Raw genomic sequence first — 16006 nt, 5'->3', positions numbered from 1 at the left:
TAGGTGATGAGATGCTGTTGCCAGACTCACGGCGGTTGGTGGTGGTGACTTTGTTGTTTAAGCCAGATAAGAATAGCCTTGACTGCGGATCTTATAGACCCATTTAAGAGCAAATGGGATGCCCATGTGGGATCCCTTAGAGGGTTAAGCCAAGGGAACCTGTCACCAGGAGTGGGATCCCTAGGATAGTAGACTTGGGGGTGGGTCAGTAGAGTGGGCAGACCTAATGGGCTATGGTCCTTATCTGCCGTCATCTTCTGTGTTTCTATGTTTCCTTGTTGAATTCTGATTATAAAATTTTCCACAAAAATTTTGGCCCAAAGGCTACAGCGTGTACTGCCCACATTGATACATGTAGATCAGGTGGGCTTTATATGCAAGCGTCAAGGCTTTGATAATATTAAAACTGCCTTGCATTTGATTTGGCATGTGCAGCAGCAAAAAGTTTCCACGGTGATTCTCTCATTAGATGCAAAGAAGGCCTTCAACAGGGTGAACTGGGATTTACTGTTTGGGGTCTTGCTGAAATTGATGAAAAATTTCTTTCTTGGCTCCATCTATTGTAAACAGCTCCTCTGACCCGTTTTAAGCTTCATGGGTTTTTAACTGACCCAGTGAATTTGTGTCGTGGAACTCAGCAGGGTTATCCCTTGTTGCCGTTGCCGTTACAGCATGGAACTGTTAGCTTGTCTGATTAGGCAACAGGAGAATATACGGGGACTGGAGGTGCGTGATTGCTCTCATAAGATTTTACTGTTTGCTGATGATGTCCTTCTTTTTCTCCAGGACCCGGAGGTCTCTTTACAGAATTTAATCCAGGCATTGGAGGCCTATGGTCGAGTATAAGATTTTCACGTGAATATGGACACATCAAAAATTTTGAATCTCAACCTTCCGGCCTTGCAAGTTCAGCAACTTCAGTCTCAATTTACTTTTCGTTGGGTGTGAAAATCCCTGAAGTATTTGGGTATTCAGTTAACCTCGAGCTCTGAAACATTATATTCGGCTAACTACCCTTCCTTGCAGCATCGTTTGTTCCAGGAATTGGACAGATTGGAGGGTATGACGATCGGGTGGCTGGGCCGTATAGCAGCTATAAAAATGGTGTTACTCCCAAAGCTCTTATTTTTCTTTATGGCCTTGCCAATAGCAATCCTGGCAGTATTTTTTTGCACTTTGAACAGAAAGATTTTTGTTTATATATGGAAGCGCAAACCTCTAAGGGTGTGGAGGGCTATCTTATTTCGGACTAGAAGGGAGGGATGGGAGTACCCAATTTTCTTCTTTATCATCAAGCGGCGTTGTTACAAGAAGTTGCTGCTTGGATTGGGTTTGAGGTTCGTCCCTGGATGTATTTGGAACAGGCTTTCCTAATGGAGATCTTACTGTGGAGATTACCATGGGCCCCGGTATCTATCGAGGTCTTCTATCTGTGAATAATCCATTTTTGAGAGTGATTATTATTATCTAGTACAATTTGCATAAGAAGATGTTTCTGGAGCGTAAATATTTTGCGTTGACCCCTCTCAGAGTTTTGGATGGCTTTTCCCCTGGGGGTGCTGATCTGTTTCAATGGATCAGAGCAGGGTTACACACGGTAGGGCAAGTATGGAGGGATGAGGCAATAGTTTCATTTGATTATCTACAAGAAGAGTATGGGCTCTTGCACTCTGATGTGTTATCTTATGCGCAATTGAGGCTTTTTTAAAATATAAGATGGTTTATTAGGATTTGGTATTGGGAGAAACCAGATTGGAAATAACATTGCAGAAGGGTGTAGGCCGGGGAGGTATTTCTCATTTATATTGGGCATTATTGCTGCGGGAGGCGCCTGAAGACAGCTTTAGGGCTACATGGGTGTTGGAAATGGTGATGACAATGGAAGATTCAGAATGGGGAAGGTGTTATAGGTGCCTAGTCTCTCTGCCTCTTTCTGCCTCTCTTATTGAAAATGGTTTTAAAATGTATTATCGTTGGTATAAGATGCCTGAGAAATTATCTCAACTTGGGGCCCAATATACTGACAGGTGTTGGAGAGGATGTAGACAGTTGGGGTCTTTTCAGCATATTTGGTGGGCCTGTCCTAGGGTGAAGGCTTATTGGAATATGGTGGGACAGTTAATTATTCAAATTTTGGGGAAACATTATTCTGTTCTAATGGAATGTTGTCTGCTTAATGTGCCTATACCTGAGTATACACCTCAGGAGCATCAATTTGCCCTCTTTGTGGTCACATTAGCTAGATTGGCTTTAGCCAGTTTCTAGCGTGCAGCTAAAATCCCAGAGTAGGGGTATTTGCTTACTCGGTTGGATTATGTCCATCTTATGAGTAAACTGACAGCGATGCGTCGGATGTGTATGTGGCCCTATCAGAAAATCTGGAATAGTTATGTGGCTTGGCGGGCGTCTTCACTCCACTCTGGGTCTGAGGAACTATAAGGGAGGAGGTTTTTTTTTGGAAGATTGGGGGGAAGACAGGACTCATGGGTTGGGGTGAGGATGGGTGGGGGCTTGGAGTGGGATGTGGGGGATTTCTTGGGAGAAGGGTTGCTAGTTTGGGTGGATATTGGGGTTGGGGGTTTGTAACCTGTGTGTGGCCAACAGATTGTTGTTGATAGCTTAATTTTCTCTTTGTTGGGTTCTGGGACTTTTGATTGTATTGGAGTTTGTCTGGTGTTTATGCTGGTGTTTATGCTATTTGGTATTTTGTAATCAAAACTTTATAATAAGTATTTCTTGAGAAAAAAAAATGTATAAATAAATAATAGAAAACCCCCCAAAAGAGTTCAGAGGTGTCCAGGCTTGAACAGAACTCAACTTCAACATCATTAATTCTGGAATCTACCCTTAAACTTTCACTCATTTCACAAGCTTCTGCTTCTGCTCCTTTAGGTAGAGAAGCCAGGACATTGGACTCTTTTGGCAAACACATTTTCCAATCATCTGTGCCTATCAATAGAATTATGGGCTACCAATTCTTCATGTCCATTTATTTTAAATCTTTATTTAAACAGCTATCAGAGTTTGAGGAATTTCTCTCTCTCTTCAAACTGCAACAGTTTCAATAATTATCTATTGTTTGTAATGAGAAAGTATATAGTGTCACAGTGACATCCCTGTGACATTAAAAGAAACATAGCAGTCCTCTGAAAAGGAAAATAAAAATAAAAGCAAGACACTGAGTGCTGAAACATCTGCCCCTAAAAGTATACCTAGAGCCCTGCAGAAACAAAAGTTTCCTTTAAACGTTAGCTCTAAAACACCTAGGTCCTGTTCAGATTTTCAAAAGCAATGGACAGTAGGAAAAGGCAGGGAACTACAAGTTCCAATATGCCCCCAGTGAGAGGGGTAGTAATCAGTTGAGGAAAAACCAGAATGCTACTGACAGGAGGCAGGGAAACCAGCTGTGAGGAAGCATAATCAGAGCAGCGTGGGAGAAAAAGGAGTGGCTTCCAGGCAGCTAGGGCACACACCATCTCCCAAGGCAAAGCTGACTGGTATGGAAAAGAGTTTTCTCCAGCTCAGGGCTGGAAAACAACACATAGACAATTCTCAGAACTCCCAGGTAAAACACTCTAAAACTGAATTTATTGAGGATGTTGTGGACTTTGATATGGAGCAAAATAATATAGAGGAAGAATTAAGTACCTGTGAGATGGAGTCAAAAGAGGGTGTTGAATTTGCCAATGAAGAATGTATGGAGCTCAGTTAGGAGCCGTCATGTAGAAAGAGTGTTAAAAATAAGAAGGGAAGATTTGAATTTAAAACTATTGTTCCCTGCAATTAAGATTCCAGTGTTTAATTTGCAGGAAGAAGTTTTTTTTTTTCTTTCCTTGAGCAAGGCAGCAGAACCGTTAAGGGCCTTGTCAGGACTTTGAGGCCATAGGCTATTGCCTTTGGCACCTTATTGATGGTTTCTTCTTCTGCTGTATAGAAGTAGGACAAGGCAAAGTTATTTTGCATTTTTTTTTTCTTTTATTCTTATCCAAGTACCTCTTTGGCTGACAGCTTGTTTTGAGGATTTCTTTGGACGGGGAACCCTAAGACAGGTTCCATTTATGGGGTGGTGAGAAATCCCATGGCTTGGGGAATTTATATCCCTTTATTCCCCAAGCACTTGCCTTAGAGCACTGTAGGATGAACTTATGTAAAAGCAACCTGTTTTTTTGTTCTTTTTTGGTGACTTTCCTGGATTTTGCATTGTTTGGCAAGACTAGAAGCAGCAGAATGAAAATGAAATTTGAACTGGAAATTATGTTTTTGTTTGACACCATTGTTTGAGACACTGAGAAACTTATCCAGTTTATTGAGCTAAATTTATGCAATAAAATATCTAGTGGCAACTTGACACTTGACTTTTTTTTTCACTGCATTCCCTGTTTCACCCACTAAGCTTCGGCAAACCACTCGGCCGAGGTCTATGTGACCTGGGAAAGGTCTCTTGCTGCGGCCAGTGCGGCTACACCTGGTCACATAGGTAACTTCAGTTGTGGCAGTGGTGGGATCTAGCGCCCCTCTCCGGTGGATTTGTAGAATAGTAGGTGGGAAAAAGAAGTGATTTTTTTCCTGCTTGAGATATATATGTATTTTTTTTTTTGTGCAACTTGGTGTGGATTTCTCCCTGGAGTGGGACTCAATTTCTGGAAACTGAATTTACTCTGTGGATTACAAATTGTTGGGTTTTTTTTTTTGGACTTACAGACACTGTTTTCATTTTTCTGTTTATGTGCATTGGCTGGATTGTGGATTACAAAACTGATGTGTTTTGCTGGAGGTGTTTTGCCTAGAAAAATCTGGTGGTACAGAAGCTGGTAGCGGAGCCTAGGCAGTGTGGACAAGAAGGACCGGAAGAGGAGGATTCTCAAGTCAGTTCCGGTTGGGGCACGTATAGGAGAGTGGTGGAGTGATCCAGACCCGACGGAGGGCAGCAGCGATCGTGATCAGAGGTCCAGAGGGAGCAGAGGATTCAGACGGTGTTCTGTGGAGGGATTTCGGTTGTGGGGCTGCCCTGACTAAAACCCAATGCGCAGACACATCAGTGCAGTAGGTAACGGGTACCTGGGCTCACTGGTGGATGATGAGAAGGGTTTTAGTATAGCTGACCAAGTCAGCAGGGCAAATAGGAAGTTTTGTGTTTTGGAATCACACTTGGGTTTTTCTTTTCTTGCTTTGTTCCAGATGGATCCTGCACAAGCCAATGCCTGGAGCGAGATGGAGAGGTGTAGAGCTGTGGAGGTGGCACAGGAAACGGTAAAATCTCAGATGGAGATTTGGTGAGCACAGGAGAAGGCGCAGCAGGAGCGGCATGATCAAATGATACATATGTTGGGAGATCAAGTATGAGCGGTGACACAGTTAGTGTAAAGATCCTGGACAATGGGCAGCATTGAACCCAGGGGTGCTAGTTCGGTAGGCACTCCTGCTATGGAGCCTATAAAACTTTGTAAACTGTCTCCAGAAGATGATATTGAAGATTTTCTGGTAGGGTTTGAACATATAGCAGTGACTTCTAGATGGCTGATAGAAGTGTGAATTCCTTGTCTGTCAGGCAAGACATCGGAGGCCTATCGGATCAAGCTGCCAAGTGTAATGTGGTAAAACAGACCCTCCAAGATTATGCTGGGTATACCCCAGAACACTGTGGATTAGAGTTCAGAAAAGCTAAGATGCTTAAGGGTGAGTGTCCTAAAGCATTGGCCCAGTGCCTTAGGTGCCTGTGTGAATTCTGGCTCACCCCTCATTCTCAGAGTGTGCCAGCAATTATCGGGGAATTCATAAGGGAGCAATTTGTGGACGCAATACCTGGGGAAATAAAGGAATGGGTTAGGAGACAGGGAATTCAAACGCTTGGGCAAGCAATCACCTCTGCAGAGGCATTTCTAGAGGCCAAGGGAGGGGGCCTGGTTCAAGTTTTTCCCAGCAAGTATTCCTTTGAAGAGGGCAAGGGTACTAAGGCCGCAGGTAAAGCATTACGTCGTTTTTCTTGTGACAAGTTAGGACATAAAATCAGTACCTGCCTTAGGAAGTTAGCCCTTGTAGGGAAACGAATATCCTCTGACTCTTCCTAGATGAGGTGTATACGATGTCAGTTCTGGTAGAAGGTATCCCAATTATGGTAGTCTTAGACTCGGGTGCCAATCATTCCATAATGTCCCAATAGTTATGGTCCTACCTCCTAGCAAAGAAAGGGGCAAGGATCGACTGTCCCAAAGGTACTGCTAGGATACAGTGCTTGCATGGGGCTGCCCTTTCCTATATTAAGGAGATCTTGGTGGTGCAACAGGTTAAGGAGGAGGGAGTAGAGATCGCCATCATGCCTAATCCCCCTTACCATCTTATCTTAGGAAGGGAGTGGACTTATTTCCAGCAGTATTTTGAAAAGCTAGGGGTAGCCCAAAATCTGAGAATTCAAGAAGAGGGACAGGAGAAGAGTGAAGGAACACCTGAGGGAGAAGTCTTGGAAGCTTTGTTCCTTTAGAAGGGGTTTTTGAACTACCATTCCTTAAGGAGCTGGAGGGACAGGCTGCTAAGGGGGCATATACCCAGAATTTGAAGGCAGGTTTACAAGAAACATGGACACCTTGGGTACCAGAGGAAGTTACTCAGATATTTCCTGAGTGGGCTCAAGAGCAAGGCCAGGACCCCACACTGAATGATGTATGGACGAGTTGGGAGAAAAGTAAGGGGAGAAACCCAGTATACTAGGGAGGAGTTGCTTAAAAGGGCAGATATTGATCCTTATCGGGGGTATCATATATTGAGTGAAACAGTGCAGTGAGCTTGGGGGTGGGCATATTGGCCCACCATGGCACAGGAGGTACGACAGTGGGTAGAGAAATGTGAGCCCTGTTGCATTGTAGGAAAGGGGGTGGAGAGAGTATCCCCTAAAAGTGAGTATTGTCATCAGAGGGGACAGTCTAGAATAGCTCTTAAAACGGTGGGAGTTGGAGTCCAGCAAATAAGGGCAGAGAAAGAGCCAGTTTTAAAATTCTGGCGGCTTTGTGAGAAGGCTAGGTTGTCATACAGAGCAACAGCATCAGCGGCAGGAAATATCCTATTTAGTGTCAGAGGTGATAGTTCCTGCAGGAGGACATAATGTGATCCCTAATGATTTTCAGATTGCCATCCCAGCGGGGTACTATGGTCTTATTGCTTCATGGTCAGGGCTAGCTATGAAATATGGTTTGCATGTGTGTATGTGTGTGTATGTGTGTGTTGGGGGGGGGGGGGTGCAGAAGTCATTGAGTTAGGGGCCCAGAAAATCATATTATTCAATTTAGGGTCTGAAGATTATAAGGTCAAAGTAGGAGATTGCATGGCCCAATTAATATGTGAGAAGATATTTTTCCCCGAGATTCAGGAACAAGAGTTGTTAGCAACCATGGAGAGGGGACTCCATGGATCGGGTTCCACGGTTACGGGTGACAAGGTAGAAGGTTTGCCCATGGACAGTGATGCGTTCTCCCGGGTGAGGGAAGAAGATAGACCAGTGGCTGCTCCTTGAATAAAATTGAACAGGGTGACGTTAAAGGAAACACAGCAGTCCTCAGAAAAGGAATGTAAAGATAAAAGCAAGACACTAAGGGCTGAAACATCTGCCCCTAAAAGTATACCTAGAGCCCTGCAGAACCAAAAGTTTCCTTTAAACGTTGGCTCTAAGGATATTAAAACACCTAGGTCCTGCCTGTTCAGATTTCAAAATCAATAGACAGTAGGGAAAGGCAGGGAATTACAAGTTCCAGCATGCCCCAGTGGGGGAAGAGTGACGATTAGGGCTGGAATAGCTGATACTACCAACCTAGGTGAGAGAGATAGTATTCAGCTGAGGAAAAACCAGAATGCTACTGACAGGAAGCAGGGTAACCCAGCTGTGAGGAAGCATAATCAGAGCAGAGTGGGAGAAAAAAGGAGTGGCTTCTAAGCAGCTAGGGCATACACCATCTCCCAAGGCAAAGCTGACTGGTATGGAAAAGAGTTTTCTCCAGCTCAGGGCTGGAAAGCAACACACAGACAACTCTCAGAACTCCCGGGTAAAACCTTCTAAGACTGAATTTATTGAGGATGTTGTGGACTTTGATATGGAGCAAGATAATATAGAGGAAGAATTACCGTATTTTTTGCCCCATAAGATGCACTTTTTCCATCCAAAAAAGTGGGTGGAAAAAAGGGTGCATTCTATGGAGCGAATACCCAAACCCCCCCGGTTACTTTTTTTAATGGTGCCCTCCCTCGCTGGACGTGGCTGTCTTTCTAGCAGCAGAGCAGTGCACAAGGATGCCTGTCTGGTCGGCTGCCGCAGCTGCCACATCTTCCCTTCTGTAGTGGCAGAGTGTTGCACAAGGCTGCCTGCCTAGTCCCGTGCCGCTTCCGTTCTTGCAGGAAGTGGTGCGGGACCAGACAGGCAGCCTTGTGCGCCGCTCTGCTGCTGAAGAGGCAGCTGGAGACAGCAAGTCCTACTTCCCACACACTCTCCGCGGGCCGGGCGTGAGCAGCAGACATCGGATCTGGAAGCCGCTGGGAGTCCCAGCATGGTGGCACAGCCCTGAAGAGAGCGAGCAGCTATAGAAATAGCAGTGGCGGTGGCTGGTTCCACCCACTAATTTTCCTTTCTCCTATCCCTCATGGCAGTGCTGGGCAACACATCCTGGCCTCAGCTGCCTCCATCACCGCTCCTCCGACTTCCTTCGCGTTTGGGCGGGACATGGAGGAACAGGCCTGTCAAGCTGCGCCGGAGAAACTAAAGGTACGGGGAGAGGTCAGAGGGGGTACGGGGGGTGCCTGCTTTCCTGACCGCTTGCCTCAGAGGGGGTTTCTTGCCTTGCCTTACCTGCCTGTCTGTCTTGGGGTGGGGATGAGGAGTACAGGAGGAAGGAAATGACAATCCAGCATAAGAACCAGGGCAATGAGGGGAGGGAAAGAGACAAAGCAAAGAAATGCTGAAGGAGGAGGGAGCATAGGGACAGGGACAAGGAATAATGCTGGAAAGGGGAGGAATAAAGATATAGAGATGTGATACTTAATGGAAGGGGAGGAAATGGATAATGAAGAAGAGAAGAAAGATTATGCACTTTGTGGGGGGCCCTGCCTGCCTGCTTGCATGCTTTGGGGTGGGGGGCCCTGCCTGACACTAGACCACTAGGCCTGCCTGCCCTGTGCCCTGTCCCTGCCTACCACTAGACCACCAGAAGGGGGACAGGGTACAGAGCCTGGCAGGGAGAATTTGGTTCAGAATGGGTTTTTTTTCTTGTTTTCCTCCTCTAAATTTAGGGTGCGTCTTATGGTAGGGTGCGTCTTATGGTAGGGTGCGTCTTATGAAGCAAGAAATACGGTAAGTACCTGTGAGATGGAGTCAAAAGAGGGTGTTGAATTTGCCAATGAAGAAAGCATGGAGCTCAGCCTCATGTAGAAAGAGTGCTAAAAATAAGAAGGGAAGATTTGAATTTAAAACTATTGTTCCTTACAACTAAGATTCCAGTGTTTAATTTGCAGGAAGAAGGTTATTTTTTCTCTCCTTGAACAAGGCAGCAGAACTGTTAAGGGCTTTGTCAGGACTTTGTCAGGACTTTGAGGCCTTTGGCACCTTATTGATGGTTTCTTCTTCTGCTGTATAGAAGTAAGACAAGGCAAAGTTATTTTGCATTTTTTTCTTTTGTTCTTGTCCAAGTACCTCTTGACAGCTTGTTTTGAGGATTTTTTTGGGTGGGGAACCTGAACAACGGTTTCATTTTGTAGGCTGGTGAGAAATCCCATGGCTTGGGGAAGTTATATCCCTGTATTCCCCAAGCACTTGCCATAGAGTACTGTAGGATGAACTTATGCTAAAAGCAACCTGTGTTGTTTTTTTTGTTCTTCTTTGGTGACTTACCTGGTTTTTGCATTGTTTGGCAAGACTGGAAGTAGTAGAATGAAAATGAAGTTTGAACTGGAAATGATGTTTTTGTTTGGCACCATTGTTTGAGACACTGAGAAACTTATCTAGTTTATTGAGCTAAATTTATGCAATAAAATATCTAGTGGCAACTTGAAACTTGACTGGGTTTTTTTTTTTCCCCACTGCATTCCTTGCTTTACCCACCAAGCCGCGACAAACCGCTCGTCCGTGGTCTATGTGACCTGGGTAAGGTTTCTTGCTGCGGCCAGTGTGGCCACGCCCTGTCACAATAGCCAAAGGAACTTTCAATGCATTGGTTGATTTCTTCCCGAACAACTGCAGTGGCAACTGCAGTGCGCTGTTTGATTCTGCTTTGAGTTTCTGCTCTGGAAACTTTGATTCAAGAACGCCTTTTAAATGTTCCTTGTAAGGGAGATGACCTGTTTGGTGATAAAATTGAAGAGGTGGCAGATGAGATTAAAAACTCCCCCAAAACACATATACTTTATCTAAACCACAAACCTCTCAATCTTCTACTGTAGAAGATAGTCTGCTTTATCCAGATGTTCACATTACTATAACACAAGTACCTGGCAAGATTCCAAGGAGTAAAACAGATTTTCTGCTGCTTATCCTAAGAATAAGTAGTAGATTTTCCCAAGTCCATCTTAATAATGGCTTATGGATTTTTGTTTTAGGAAATTATCCAAGCCTTTTTTAATTAATTAATTGTAATTTATATTATACATGATTAAATTAACAATCATTTAGAAATAAGCAAGGTAACAGAAATAAATCATAGAAAAATTTAGACCCTCTTTTACAAAGGCGCGCTAAGCGTTTTAGCACGGATTTAGCATGCGCTAAATCAACATGTGCGCTAACCGCTAACGCATCCATAGGATAACATGCATGCGTTAGCATTTAGCACGTGTTTAGCATGTGCTAAAAAGCTTAGAGCACCTTTGTAAAAGAGAGGGTTAGTCCAAAACACAAAATGCATTCTACATTGCTAGTTAGTCCAGAATCGTGGAGGAGGGATTATAAGAAAAAGGTGGAATAATTTCTACATAATATATCAATACAGTGGTGCCTCGCATAACGGCCGCCTCGCACAGCGAACGCTGCGCACAACGAACTTCTTGTCTTGATCCGTACAACGGACTTCGTTTCACACAACGAAGTCGCCCGAGCTGCATCGCTTAACTGGCGCTACATATTTTAAACCTCCCCCCGCCGCCACCGCATATTTTTAAACCTACCCCCGCCGCCACCGCATATGTTTAAACCTCCCCCCGCCGCCACCGCATATGTTTAAACCTCCCCCCGCCGCCACCGCATATGTTTAAACCTCCCCCCGCCGCCACCGCATATTTTTAAACCTCCCCCCCGCCGCCTGGGCCTGCGCTGATCTCTGAATGGCTGCAGTCAGCTCTCGCGGGACTCACAAGAACTAACTGCAGCCATTCGGAGATCGGCATGGGCCCACACAGGCGTGCAGAGGAATTGCTCCTGATCTCTGCGCTTCTGGCCTGTACGCCACTGGCTGGGAAAGGTGGGAGGAATTAAAAAAGGTACTGGGGAGTATGTTTGGGGTGATTATAATACACAGCAAGGATCAACAAAACCCCTGTCTCCCCTCCCCTTCACATATATCCCCTCTATGTCATGCTAACAGCTCTAACAAGGTAAATTTATCTTTTTTTATGTCATCTTAGCATATTTTATGCTACAGAACGAATTATTTTTTTTTACATGTATTGTTATGGGAAAATGCGTTTCACATAGCGAACTTTTCGCATAACAAACTTGCTCCTGGAACGAATTAAGTTCGTTGTGTGAGGCACCACTGTATAGGAAAATGAGTGCCGGTGAATGGACCCAAACAAAATTAAATCAAAAACCATGGTTGCTAAGTAGAGGGAGTACTTGAAGAAATCACTGCTTTCCCAGAAATAAATTTGGACAACTGTGAGGGCTCAAAAAAAAATAATGGTCAAACCTTTTTTAAACCCTGCTAAGCCAATTGCTTTTATCACATTCTCTGGCAACAAATTCCAGAGTTTAATTACACATTAAATAAAGAAATATTTTCTCCTTTTTGTTTTAAACCTACCACTTGGTAAGTTTCATTGCATGCCCCCTAGTCCTAGTATTTTTGGAAAGATTAAACAAGCGATTCACATCTGCCCATTCCACTCCATTCAGTATTTTATAGACCTCTATTGTATTTCCCCTGATCTGTCTCGTTTCAATTTGTGTTTTCAGAACCTAATGTAGTCAGATTCACATTCAAAGAATAATTGATCTGTTCCAAAGCAACAGACTTGGTACTGCCAAAGGTACTGACCTGACTTTGCTCAATTGCAACTTGGATACTGAGGGAAAATCTAATTGCTTAGAACCAACTGAACACAGGATGACTGGGGGTGCATGCAGATACATGACTTTTTTCAAATAGACCAGTTTCTTGCTTAACAATCTAAAGATCGGGACACCAACCTTAAACTCAACATGCTGCATTGCTGGTAATTAATGTAATTGTTTTAAATATGATCTGACATTCTCCTTCAAAGGGCCTTTAGTTACAACTCTAGTAGTTGCCTTTTGAGTCAGTTGGAGGGAGTGAAGAACATATTGAAGGAGACCCTACTAAAGACTGTTATAATAATACAACTAACATATGACTAAATATTTTAAATTACCTGAAACTTTTCAGGTTCCTGATATCTGTGCAGCAAAAGCTTTTGTGATTATGATAAACATACCGAGGGCCTCAAAATAGTACCTGTCGGGCCGCATGTGGCCCCCGGGCCGCAAGTTTGAGACCACTGCTCTAAATCTACCTCCCATTGCAACACAAAATCACAATATGCCTGGCAGAGCATTCCAAAATTTGACACCCACAACTGACATCATTGATGCTCCAATTCTAACATGAATAATAGGCATCCTCCCTTCTAAACTCAATTTCATAGTGTTTTCAGACCTTTGATTTCTTCTAGGTTGGTAAATTTCAAACAATTTTTGTAGTACCCTTGGAGCAATATGGTACAGTATCTGATGGATGATTGCAATGATCTTAAAATGTACTCTTTGCTGAATAGGCAGCCAGTGTAACTGTTTCAGTATAGGAGATGTGAGCTCCTGGGAACCCCTGTAGCAGCCGAATTGATCAGCATCTGCAGTGCCTTCAATTTCCCTTTAGCAACTCCTAGATTCAGTGAGTTACAATAATCTACTCTACTCAGTATTAAAGCTTGAACCACACTATGAAAATCAGATGCTGGTAATAATGGTTTCTCTATAAAGCAGTTGCATTTGCATATAACCTACCCTGATCGTTTTCAAAATTTGCTTTCCCATTGTCAGGCAGCTATCCAAGTACACTCCCAAAATAGTCATCTCCTTTTTCACTGGCAATTTCTCCCCATCACAACCACATTATCTATTTTAAAGTTGTCTCTTTGACCTTTTACCACCATTATCTCTGTTTTGTTCATCCATCCATCCATCCCACAGCTTTTTCCATATATCTTTGCAGGCACGATTGTATATTGGAAACATCATTAATTGGGAAAAAGAACAGAATATCATTGGTGTAGATTCTGTACTGTACTCCCATCTCCTGAAACTTTCTCCCCAGGGATAGTAACATAGTAGATGATGGCAGATAAAGACACAAATGGTCCGCCATATATATATTAAACAAAAATGCAGAAAGGGCTGATCCCCGAGGGACCCCTCGTTTAACCCCAACTACTTGAGACACAGTAGTAGTTAAGTGCTGAATATTGTCATAGATGGTTTTCAGTTTAGCAGTCTGGTGATATTCAGTGACACTAACTAGTTAATTGCCACTGAATATCAGCACTTATCCCTGCAGAAACAATTTAACTAGCCAGGAGCTGTTTCTGGCTGGATACATTGATTTGACTATTGACACCATAGTAGCACATTTAAAAGAAATAGGAGAAATTTTTTTTTCTACTCATCTTATAGTTAAGATGTGGAATTCTTTGCTGGAGCAAGTGGTAAAAGCAGTTAATGTAGCAAGGTTTAAAAAGGATTTTGATAAATTCCTGGAGGAAAAGTTCATAAACCATTAATAAGATCTGGAGAAATCCACTGCTTTATCCTTGGAGTTAAGTTGCATGGAATCTTTCTATTATTTGAGACTCTACCAGGTACTTGTAATTGGATGGCTACTGTAGGAAACAAGATACTGGATTAAGTGGACTGTTTGTTGGAATTGTTATACTGCCGTTCAGTATGAAATGATAATACAGTTTACAAAAATAAATTGATGTGAAAGAAAAGGAACTGCAGTTTATGACAGGAAAGCACAGACAAAGTCAAGATCCATGGTTTTTTTTTTTAGATTGCAGGAAATAGTTAATCAAGGAAGAAGCAGGAGAGAGGTGAGTTCATGCAGCCTTTTGACCTCCATCCATGCCCTATAGCAGTGTATTGTAAACTGTGTGCCGCGGCACACTAGTGTGCCTCCTGAGATTCCAAGTGTGCTGTGGCACACTGATGAGGAAGAGAGGCGCCTACCAACTGACTTGCCTATCCGGTACAGCGCCAGTGCTACATAGTGCTGCCTGATTCACCGATTCGAACCGATTCATTTTCTAAAAAAATCAGGCTTGATTCGGTGACCAACCCTTCTCGCCATACCTTCGGGCCTCCTAAAGCAGGAGCAGCAGTGCTCTGGCAGTGAATAGCTTGTCCTAAGCGCTGCCACTTGCTGGCCGTCCACTGCCGCTGCTACTCCTGCTTTAAGGGGGGGGGAGGGTAAATTGGGTAGTGCTGCATAGGGGCCAGTATTGGGTACCCTCGGCTCCACGGATTTAGGGGGCCCCCCAAAGGCTGGCATGTTTCCCCCTTATCTCTAGTGTCCTCTGGTTTCCCTCCTGGCCTCCCGGTCTCACCTTCAAAGCTAATTACGGCAGCCTGCAGATGATTGCCGGTGCTGTAGCAATCTTAGCAGGCTGCCATCGGCCTCCGCAGTACGTTCCCTCTGCTGCGGTCCTGCCCCTCCTCTGACATAACGGGCGGGACCATGGCAGAGGGAATGTGATTTGGAGGCCAATGGCAGCCTGCTAGATTCACATTTTAAATATGCTTATAAACTCTTCAGCAAGGCGCCACAACATTGATACGATATCACTGAAACAATGCTTTAGATTTTAATCATATCACATTTAGGTAAAGCAGAAAATTTTCTTCCACTGTTATGGCAATCATATGGCTCTACACAGATTTTAAAGTAGACCACTTATCTGAGAGATTGATTCACTGTTCCAACACAGTCTGTGTTTCGCTATGGCTACATCAGGAAGTCAGAAAATGAGGTTGTTTTATATTATTTTCATTTTATGTTGTGCAGTGCCTGAATCCTTTGACCCCTCCCCCCCTGAAGTTGGAAAAAGATGTGGGACATCACAACTTTCATCATCAGTTTAATATTTTTTATTGATGCACTTTCTATAGAATTTACTGTTCCTGGCCAGCAGTTAGTACTGGAAGGAGAAATGTGAACCAGGCCCAAGTATAAAAAACAAGCTAAGGAGCAGATCATCTAGTACAGATCTTGCAGGTTTTTTTTTTGTTTTTTTTATTTTAAGCAAGAGATGCAATACTGCTTCCATTCTGCTAATGTTGGTCGGAAATGATGATACACTTGTTTGTGTAATGCAGATTTCTGTTTGAACAAAAGGAGAAGATTTTATGGCAGTCATTGTATGGTTAATTTGGAGAAAATAGGTGTGCCTGAGTCAAAATAGTGGATCTGTATGGAGGATAATTTTGAGTTTACACTTCTCCCTCCGTATTCATGGGGGTTAGGCGCAGTGTTCCCTCTAAGCTGAGCGGGGCAGAGCTGGCCCGCGAATATTAAAAAACCGTGAATAAAATTCAGGCTGGCTCTGACCCACCCTCTGCTTCCTCCCGGCATCCCTTAAGCCTTACCTGGTGGTCTAGCGGGTTTTCGAGACAGGAGCGATCTTCCTATGCTCCTGCCCCTTGCAGATCATTCATAGGAAATGGCTGCCGTGAGCTCCCATTGTAGTCTCGAGAGACTATGGGAGCTCACGGCAGCCATTTCCTATGAGTGATCTGCACAGGGCAGGA

At 43.8% G+C, this 16006-nt stretch overlaps 1 protein-coding gene across 1 annotated transcript in view; it reads left to right on the top strand.

Annotated features, from left to right (window-relative positions):
• CIT (citron rho-interacting serine/threonine kinase) overlaps positions 1-16006 on the top strand; it is a 702016-nt gene that overhangs the window by 25918 nt on the left and 660092 nt on the right.

The sequence above is a fragment of the Geotrypetes seraphini genome, chromosome 8 (assembly GCF_902459505.1).
Source record: "Geotrypetes seraphini chromosome 8, aGeoSer1.1, whole genome shotgun sequence".
Classification (NCBI taxonomy): Eukaryota; Metazoa; Chordata; class Amphibia; order Gymnophiona; family Dermophiidae; genus Geotrypetes; species Geotrypetes seraphini.
The sequence above is the reverse complement of the archived record's forward strand: the minus strand, read 5'-3'. Positions and strand labels throughout refer to the sequence as shown.